This window comes from Hyposmocoma kahamanoa, unplaced genomic scaffold, assembly GCF_003589595.1.
Source record: "Hyposmocoma kahamanoa isolate Upper Pololo Valley unplaced genomic scaffold, ASM358959v1 95913, whole genome shotgun sequence".
Classification (NCBI taxonomy): Eukaryota; Metazoa; Arthropoda; class Insecta; order Lepidoptera; family Cosmopterigidae; genus Hyposmocoma; species Hyposmocoma kahamanoa.
The window spans coordinates 1-11,042 of NW_020655060.1; the positions used below are offsets into that span (position 1 = coordinate 1).

General features: G+C 38.2%; 1 long non-coding RNA gene across 1 annotated transcript; it reads right to left on the reverse strand.

The window, feature by feature from the left end:
- Positions 1–3,225: 3,225 nt before the first annotated feature.
- LOC113238456 lies at positions 3,226–8,829 on the reverse strand. Its single transcript, XR_003311095.1, has 3 exons — positions 8,671–8,829; positions 4,544–4,689; positions 3,226–3,287 (listed from the first exon to the last, which is right to left on the reverse strand). It is a non-coding gene; the product is annotated as an uncharacterized LOC113238456 (long non-coding RNA).
- Between the last annotated feature and the right edge of the window lie 2,213 nt (positions 8,830–11,042).

An 11,042-nucleotide genomic window follows, 5' to 3' on the forward strand; every position in this document is an offset into this window, starting at 1 on the left:
AAGGATTGGTCGCATGTTATTAGCTGTCATTTAAGACTGGATTTTAGGTTGTTTGGCGTAGGAAAGTTGCGACACGTGTTATCCCGGCTTATTCCCAGTCGTCACCACAGGTTTTGTTCCCACTGGCGACAAATAGGTAAAAAAAACCATATGTTACCAGGTACCAAACGGGGTAAAAAAATCTCAGTAGTTGCTAGTGGTAGCAAATGGAATAAAGAATCCCAATTAATGTTTGTTTAACGCCGCCATCGAAAGCGAATAAAATTTGAGTTTAATGATAAAAATATAGACTGAACAGGCAGATAGTGTCCAGGCTGTCTGAATCATTGTAAATGATGATTTTTACTGTGATTTTTAATTGTTGTATGGTATAGGAAATATCTGATAAAACAGATTTTTTTTAATAAGATCATTAAACTCGAATTTTATTATTCCCTTTCGATGGCGGCAATAAACAAACATTTATTGGGATTTTTTATTCCATTTCTTACCACTGGCAAGTACTGGGATATTTTAGATTCCATTTGTCGCCAGTGGCAACAACAGATCTTTCTATCGCATTAGTCACCACCTGGCAACATACACACATAAAAAAAAGTTTGCGATCACTTCGAAAAACTGAAATCTTTTTTGTTACTGTAGATTATATTATTATTTTTTCTTCTTTTTAGATTCTTTATTTAAAAATGAAATTAGAACATAAAACAATGACCCCGTTCAATTGTTTTTTCATATAAAAAGGCTTTCAGTCCTAGCTTACGCTCATTCAGAAATCTGATTTAGTCAATTATAAGCGATTCAAGATATTCTTCGCGAAAAGTTGTGATTGAAAAAATGCCAAGAGGATTATCAGAGGTTTTACGAGCTAGAATAGTAACTTTGAGGGAAGAAGGATACACCACGAGAGTAATAGCACGCAGACTTGCTATATCCCAATCCTGTGTCGTGGCTACGTTGCAGAGGTATCACGGAATGGGGAATTTAGCTGACCGGCCCCGCAGCGGTCGCCCAACTGTTTTGACAGCTGCCCAAAAGCGCTATATTAGATTGCTGGCAGCCCGTGATCCAACAATCAACGCCACTAAAATAAAAGCAGAAGTCAGGGCCGCCTCTGGGCTTGAAGTTAGCACGCAGACCGTTCGCAATTGCTTGCACCAGGCTGGATTACGAGCACGGAGGTCTTGGCGAGCTCCGCTCAATTCCCGGCAACGTCAACAACGAAGATTGCAGTGGGCTAGACTTCGGCAAAATGAAGAAGGTGAGGACGAAAACATTTGGCAAAACTGTCTCTTCGTTGACGAATCCCGAATCAGCACTCATCCAGATAACCGACGTGTCCGTGTCTGGAGAAGACCAGGCGACCGTGAAAGACTAAGAACTGCCACTGGAACAGTTCAGCAAGGCGGAAAATCGGTGTCCTTTTGGGGTGGCATTATGATTGGAGCTAGAACGCCTTTGATCCCGTATCGGGGCTTCATGACAGCAGACATGTACAAAGCAGTTGCTATTGATGATATCGTCAGACCATTCCGAGTAAACCATGGGCACCAATTTGTACTGGTCGATGATAATGCGCCCGCACATCGAGCTCAACGAGTCAATGCTGCTCTTCAAGAATACGATATCACACGATTAGACTGGCCTGCCGGCTCGCCCGACTTAAACCCAATAGAGCACGCGTGGGATGCTCTTAAATGAGCAGCATGGAACCGTGAGCCACGTCCCCAGACAGTTCCAGAGCTCAGGGAAGCCGCTATTGAAGAATGGGATAGGTTACCCCAGGAAATGCTGGATAACTTGATCCTCAGCATGCCCAGGAGGATCTTCGCATGTATTCGAGCCAGGGGAGGAGTTATTTTATATTGAATTCACACCTTTTAATAATAAATTGTTGTTTAAGTTTAATTAAACAGTCTTTTTCTTTCTATGAAATTTCTATCACTATTACATTATGATTAATGGCTCAATTTTTTAAAATAAATAATAAAAAATAGTTTTATATTTTAATTTCAAACAGGGTATTCCCATTTAAAGAAAGCATACAACATAGATTTTTTCTTGATAAAGTTAAATTTAAAGAATTATAGGAGCTTATGCTATTGATCGCAAACTTTTTTTGATGTGTGTATGTTGCATCCTACGTAAAGTATCGTATGTCGAAATTGCCAAGTTTACAGGGGAGCGTTTTAAAGTTCTGAATTCACTGATTTAACTTCCTCTGTGGCCGAACGGTTACCATGCCGGGTTGCCACGCAGAGGTCCCAGGTTCGATTCCGGGGCCGGGAGAAACATTTGTATGGCCTACATTTATTTCTCTCGTGAGTTTGGGTGTAATTTGTGGTTGTCTATGTGTGTGTCCATGGCACCCGCGACACAGGGTTTCCCTAGTGCGGGGCTATGTTGAGTGTGTGCGTTATTTGCTAAAGTCACGTGTTATGCCCATTTCAGTGAATTCAGAACTTTAAAAGGCTTCCCTGTAAACTTGGCAATTTCGACATACGATACTTTACGCTGGAGAGGACGATTGTCCTCAGTGGGAACAAAGCCAGTGGTGACGACTGGGAATAAGCAGTTATTCCTAACTGTCATTTCGATGTGACTCGTATCTTATAAAGAGTGATTACTCAGAAGACGGCAAAACTTTCTATTCGTTTTAAATTTATTTTATAATATCAAGGAAATGTGATGTGAAATAATATAATCCATTATTAACTGACTTCAAAAAAGGAGGAGATTCTCAATTCGACTGTATGTTTTTTTTGTATGTATGTTACGTGATAACTCTGGTATTTGTGAACCGTTTTTCAGACCGAAAGAGGGTGGCTGTTCACGCATGAAGATTAATTTTTATAAATAGCGCCTAAATTTTAGTATAATGAGCAATTATTTTAATGGTTGATTTTGCTATTCTTCAATTCAAGGCGTTTTTCTCTCTCAATATACTTTGAGTAGTGATAAACCGATTTTTATTATCTCCTATGTCAAGTCCCGTATTGTGGCCAACTAGGGGATGAATCCGAGTTTGCGCACTTTCCGGTAACCGATTTCAATTAAACTTGGTAATTATATGTAATTCCACATACTTTTGAGGTCGGTTTTTTAGTACATTATACTGAGATTATAATTTGCATTTCACTTATTTAGTGCTTTAAGATACAAGTTTGAGAAACTAAGACGACGATTTGTCTAAGACACCATGTCAACAAAACTAACCTGCAAGATGTAACGGCGTCGAATTCCGCCCGTGTGAATCTCGGCAGTTGACATTTTGTGGCGTTATCAATTTTCTGAAACAACAAAGTAATTGAATGAATGAATGAAATGATCATGATGACAAACAAATCGTGCACCTGGTGGCACACGACATAATAAGCGACACTCCTGTCCTTAGTAATTGCAATGCCACACAGCTTTAAACCACAAACACCCGAGGGGCACTGTCACTGCGCCTGTCACCCTGAGACATAAGTAGACAAATCTCATGTGCCTGTAATTAGTAGCAGTAGAGGTCCTTGTGAAAGAGTTCATCCAGGGTAGTACTGCCACCTTACCTATTTCTGCCGCCAAGCAGTAATGTCAGCATTACTGTGTTCCGGTGACGGGCGCAGTGGTAGTGCCCCTCAGATCTTTGCAATTTAAAGCTGGCATTGCAACTGTTATGGACAGGCGTATAAATTACCATCAGGCGCACGACTTGTTCGTCCCGTCACTTGATGTTATAAAAAGAAATCATCAGCACCATTGACTTACAAATAAATGGACGACGGGTCTAATACAAAAACCACGAAAAAAATGTCCCAAGTCAACCTATTCGAAATTTAAATTGTAATGTCATCGCAGTATCGCGCTGTCAGTAGAACAAATGAAGACTAAAGCGGAGTGTCGCGCTCTGTATACGATTTTAGCGCCTTACAAGTGCGGACACTTTTTAGCGCGGACCCGACGTCCATATAATTGTAAGTCAATGATCAGCACCTTTACTCTTCAAAACTTTCTTATTTTTTATTTATTTTTATTATTGCGCAAAAGTGTTGCCCGCTTGCAAGCAACTAGTGATAGCAGTCGATAAATGTTCTATCGACTATCGATTGAATATTGGTCAGGCTTATGGAATAAATAGTCGAAAAATATTCCTCGGCTTATCATTCGTCCAGTGACTGAGCACGGGTTCATTTGAAACGACAATTTTTGTAAATTTACAAAAATTACTGTATTGTGAACAACATTCACAATTCAGAAATTTTTGGCAAAATTATATTTACTTTCACAATCTACCGATAAAACTGTCGACAACAACGACATGACTATTTAAAATCTTATGAAAACTGGTAACCCTGCTAATGTCATTTTAGTCCGTCTTCAAAAAAGGAGGGTGGCCTACATTTATTTCTCTCGTGAGTTTGGGTGTGGTTTGTGGTTGTCTATGCATGTGTCCATGGTACCCGCGACACAGGGTTTCCCTAGTGCGGGGCTATGTTGAACGTGTGCGTTATTATAATTAATAAGTTACAATTATTTTACTTAAGTTCCGTATTTCTCCTACCTTGCTCTGGCGAGGTCTCCTCTTTTGGCCGCGTCCAACAACGCGGCGTCCCCTCTCAACGCGTCCGCTGTATCTGTGTCTCCTGCACGTACCAATTGCAACGGCGTGAGACCATCTCTATTCCGCCTTGTCGGGTCTGCTCCGTGCTGGAAGCCAACATAAACCAAAATTAAAACATTGTTTTAAGACACCTTTCGTTTCCACATTTATATGGCAAACGGCTATGAAGTGGAATTCCCTGCCTGCGGTCTTGTTCCCTGAAGGGTAAAACTTGGGCCTTTTCACGGCGAGAGTGAAAAGGCATTATTTAGGTGTGCATGCTCCATCGTGACTTATTAGGGACTTTAATTATAAAAATCATAATAAGAAATTAAAACATTTGGGTAAAAATCAAAAGTCGATAAACCGCATTCATCGTAAATGAACATCACTATAGTCCATTTGTTTAGGTACTTAACTAAATGTAAACAATCTTGATACATCTTTTTATTGAAACACATGCTTTACAAATCAATAGGTATAAAAATAGGCATGCAATTTCATATGAAGCTAAGTATTTGTATTTTGTATTTGAAGGTAAGGGAAAATCATTTCATTAAATAGACATCTCAAGATTGTTTACATTTATTTAAGTACCTAAACAGATGGACTATAGGTCCGAGTCTAGAAATTTCTATAGAGACAAAAAGAGAACATTGAATAATAATAGAAACATTAATTGAAAATGTAAATAACCGGTGGTACGTTATCCTACTAATTTATAAATTATTGTTTTCACTCCAATTTTTACAAGCTACAACGCTACAAATTGGCATTTTCACGTTTTTTACGAGAGTTTTTTTTTATAATATCAAGTGACGGGACGAACAAGCCATGCGCCTGAAGGTAAGCTACACGCCTATCCATAACAATTGCAGTGCCACTTAGAGCTTTAACTAACTGCCACTGTGCCCGTCAACCTGAGACATAAGTTGGCAAGTCCCATGTGCCTGTAATTTCACCAGCACCCTTACCCTTCAAAACCGGAACACAGTAATGCTGACATTACTGTTTGGCGGCAGAAATAGGTAAGGTGGCAGTATTGACTGCCTCCGTGGCCGAACGGTTACCATGCCGGACTGCCACGCAGAGGTCCCAGGTTCGATTCCCGGGCAGGGAGAAATATTTGTATGGCCTACATTTATTTCTCTCGTGAGTTTGGGTGTAATTTGTGTTGTCTATGTGTGTGTCCATGGCACCCGCGACACAGGGTTTACCTAGTGCGGGGCTATGCTGAGTGTGAGCGTTATTATTATTATTATTATTTCCCTGGATGAACTCTTTCACAAGGAGCTCTAATGCTACTAACCCTGATCTTGTGTCTACAACGATCGCCACGTCATTGTGGCGATTTTTGAAGGCGTGTCTTCTCAATATGCGCATTTTGGGCATATCGAAGTGACACAAACCACGCCCTCATACCAAATCTCCCTCTTTTTTCTCTATGGCATGTAGTGACACTCCTTGTCATATTATCACACACAGATTCGTAACACAGGTGTTTTTCCCTAGTGCAAATTCCTCCTCTAAGGAATCTTTTAAGAGTGGACAATACTTCAGGTCGAATTAAAAATTTTCCCGTACTAATACGGTTTATTTTGTTTGGGTCGAGCGACAGGGACTCTATGGCTTTATTTCACAATTTATTTTTTTACAAACGACATTTGAAAAATGTATATCGTATGGTATACGTGTTCTATTTACTTCAGGTGATATAAAAAAAATCATTAGTATATGTTAAAGTACCAATTCAATACAGCGGTTTTCTTGTAAAATGTCGAGGTAAAAAACATTTTTGAGAATCGTGTTTTCACACCGTATAGTAATCAGTGCATATCCTCAATTTTACTATATACATGATGTTTTAATTTCTTAAACTCGTATCTTATAAAGGGTGATAATTCGAAAGATGGCAAAACGTTCTATTTTTTTAAATTTCTTACCAAGGGTGTTAATTTGGGTGCATTACTTTTAAAAATAGTGTCATGTTGCATACTATTTTTGGGGCCATAAGTATTATTTTTATGGACTTGTGGCGCCACTGATGCTCGGTTTTGATTGGTTGTTATACTGACCAATCAAAAGCGAGTATCCATTGGAGGGAAAAGAAGTAGGGGTAGAAGGGAGGAAAAAAGAAAAATGCAGTGGCGAACAGTCTTGTGTGCTGCTCGTCCGAAAGAAGTCGAATATAAAAGTAGATTATTAAATTAAGTAATTAGGAAAAATAATTAGTGAACAGGAATTGTAAATTTGGAATTGTAGACGTTTCTACGAAGTGATAACTAATAAATAAGTTTAAATTACTACGTTGGAGTTTTTGTTCTTAAAAATTAGTAAAAGCCAGTGTGTGATGAAGGAAATGTGACGTGAAATCAACCTGTAAAACTCCGTAACTTTGTCATTGACCTATCAAGAAATGGACGTCGGGTTCACGCTAAAAAGTGTCCGCAGTTATAGGGCGTTAAAATCGCATACAGAGCGTCAATCGCGCAACAGTCTTTGTTGATGTAAATTAAAGCGACTTAATTTACATCTTATTTTTAAAATGATATTTTTATTAAACAGTCAGTCAGATCAGTTCAGTCAGAAAATACATTTGTCCAAAATAACATTAGATCGAATTTTCATAATGTCAAATGTATTTCTTTTAGGAAGATTACAAAACAAAAGCTAATTTTGTCTTTGTGACAAGCATCAATATTACTTGTAACGGTTTTATTATAAATTGGTATTCGGAATTACGGATATTTGAGTTTACATTTAGTTGGAATATCAGAACATTTCTTATAGTACATGCTTATTTTCACATTTGTAGTAATCTTTGTATGTATGTATCTGCCCAACTCTTTGTTATACCTTTAAGTGAATTTGTACAACATTTGAAATAATAATATATATGAAAATTAATTAATATTTCCGAGAAAGGCTACTCCATTACTCTTGTGTTCAAGTAATTTTCAGTCGAAACTAAATATGGCGCATTTTGTTAAGCTTCCAGTAGAAGCTGAATATGGTGTTTTTTTGGGGCCCTTAAATTGTTGCAAGCAAAATGAGGCAGTACTGCAATGACGTTACAATTTAAATTAAATGTTTTAGTTTTTTTATATTTCGTTACATGTCGCTACATTTGTATCGGTTAACTTCGGACATTTTTTTCGTGGTTTTTGTATTAGACCCGATGTCTATTTGTTGGTAGGTCAATGAACTTTGTGCTTTAAGGTACGAGTTTGTGAAAGTAAATCGTTCCAAGTGATTAATTCGACACTTTCGGGTTATGCAGAATCAACCAAAGCCACTTACAGAAATAGAAATAGAAATAGAAACCATTTATTGTAACGCCACATTATAAAAAAAAACACAAAAACAAAGACTAATATAGCTAAAACAGAAATAACACAAAGAACAGCGTAAAAACATTTCAACAACAATTTGCTTAATACCATACTGACATGTGTGCGGCTGTGGCGTGTACAAAAGGATCCCATTCAGCTAAAGTCACAAACAAGGCTAGGTTGGTTGTGACGCTGGTATTCAATGGGCCCTAGCCGAATGAGTGAGAGTGACGGACGTGTGCGTCCCGGAACAGATAATAAAATAAAATAAACTACGTAAATACTTAACCATGAGTGTGTATAGTGTTATTGCAGTGTGTACTCTTATATCGAATAAATACTTACATAATCTTTGCAATATATACATACAGGTATAAGTGTGTGTAGTGTGAAAACAAATTAATAAAATATTTAATACATATTTAAAGTACATTACTTCAAATATATTAATATATAATAACAAGATTATCTATTTTCGTAAAATAAAAGTTCTTTGACTTCAACATTAAACAACTCTTGTTCTTACGCAGTTACTATTTCGAATAATGCTATGTGAATTAACATGTTTAAATGTTTATGATTATTAAGTTAAATAAAAATATACAATTAAAATAACGTATCACTGTTATAAACATCATTCCATTATCATATTTTATATAATAATACTTGAGGTAGTATAGACTCTTTAATATTAAGTTATCAAAACTTTTGTGCTTTACCTCGGTAGAGTGTTTTTGTATTATAATATGAATGTACCTTGAGCAGCAACCGGACAATGTCCGCCTTCCCCTTGGCGCAGGCCTCGTGCAGCGGCGTGAACCGCCACAGGTCGGCGGCGTTGACGCCGGCGCCGCACGACACCAGCAGCTCCGTCACCTCGTAGTGGCCATACGAACACGCGTTGTGCAGGGGCACCAGGCCACTGTATTATAACGATATTTCGAGTTCTTAAGTTTTCGCGATTGTTACACATAGGAAATGAAACTATTTTTCCCATGGTCACTCAACCGAGTCAACCGTGACCGGGACCTGTAATAATAAATAGTTTCATTTTCTACTACGATATTTTTATAATAATTTCTAAATAGCTCGCAAACCTCTTAGGAGGAATGCCATGTTGAGAGGCTTGGATTTAGATATGTACGACTATCGAGAATATAACCAGAAATAGAGGCGAAATGCCATTTAATTTGTTTGAAAACTATTCTGCCATATCATTACCGTGACAACTGCGCTCCGATTGGCTAGCCCGAGTTCGAAACAAAACTTGAGCTTTGCTATAATGGACGAAAATTGCAAAATTACATATATAATATTTAATTACCGATGAAATTTGATTCCGTTTGTTTTGTAATTAGATGTTTTGCTGTTTTTCCCACACCACCGAATAGAACAGCACGGCATTGTCAGAGATATTATCTTTATTACAATAAATACAGAATATTTTTTGGAATATACGGAGACGCACACACAGGTCAGTAGTTGGCGTCTATATTTCATTGCAAGCGAGAGTTGATATTTATAAGAGCTATATCGCTAATGTGTTACCAGGAATATATGGCCCGTATTTCGTCTTCTCTATTTCTGGTTATATACTCATGTGTACGACGTACAGTCAAGAGCACATCAAGCTTGACACTTTGACTTTTGGACTGTTCTTATTGCAAGCGGCATAGAGTTAAATTTAAACCTTTAGTGTCAAGCTTGACCCTGTACCATTTTATCCGTACGCCTAAAGCAGCCTGAGCAACAATCCTGCCGTACACTTACGAAAACGCAGCTAAGTGACAAAATCACTTTTTGAGATATCATAAAAAACCATAACCCAGTTTTAGAATATTGAAATTGTTTAATGATCGAAAACGTTAACTAATTTTAACTGTTTTTAAAAGTGAATTTTATGCTCTACTTTTTGCCATTTAAATCCGATATTTCACCATTTGTCACTTAGCCGTTTTAGTCAGTGGACGGCAGAATCGGTGAGCACCTTACACCGATTCGCAAAATAATAGACACACGTCTGGCCACAATCTCCCTTGTAAGTCCAGTACGAGTTTTCACACTACATATTTTTTACGTGCGTTAATTATTTACGTTGTCGAAAAGAATACGCGATTTTGTATGGAAGGCAGCGCCTCTAGTGCGCGTAAAGGGAACTACAAAGTTTAAAGTCATCGAATAACGAACAAAAAATTAACGTTAACGCGGTTCAAATGAATTTAGGTAGTGCAAGTCACTGATTTGACACTCGGTACGCGTTTGCCTAAAAATGCCTATTCAATCTAGCCTTGAATAGCCCCAAATAGTACTTTCAGCCGGTAGAGTATTTCATTAGTTTGCCGTACGTATCAGAAAGGAGGAAGCAAAGCGCGAATAGGTGGAATATCAACGACATAAGAATGAACTGCCCCGGACCTCCTAGTTGACCGAAAACGGAACGGTGAGGGTAGAACTAAATTGAAAAGTTCCTGCGCACACTCCCCGAAATGTACCCGATAGAAAACCGACAAGCAGGCTACTTTTCTGCGATGGTCGACATTTTGTAGCTTTGTGGTGACAAGAGAATTATTGTTAATAAGTCTCTTTGGTTTTCGCTCCACCGAGTTCAAGACAGCTAACCTTTTGGAAGATTGAGAATCTCCTCATTTTTTTTGAAGCCAGTTAAACACACAACCAGTTTAACACATAGAAAAATTTGCAAGGTCCGCTGGTTCGTTCCGTGGCTTAGTTGGTATAGCGTCTGGCACGGTAAGCTAGAAGACGTCGGTTCGAATCCGGCCGGATCGAAGGAATTTTTTCTGAGTGTTCGATCTTTGTATTAATAATTACAACAAACTAGTGCAGTAATTTCACAAAAAATAAGTGAATATCAAATCAATAAAAATTTAAAATACAGCGAATAGCGACATCTCTCACCAGGACTGGTAACTGTAAACTGGTGTGTAAGACTAAAAAGTCGTTGAAAAAACCAAATACAAAGACACGACGTAAGCACATAGAAAAATTCGTAAGGTCCGCTGGTTCGTTCCGTGGCTTAGTTGGTACAGCATTTGACACGGTAAGCTAGAAGACGTCGGTTCGAATCGGGCCGGATCGAAGGAATTTTTTCTGAGTGTTCGATCTTTGTA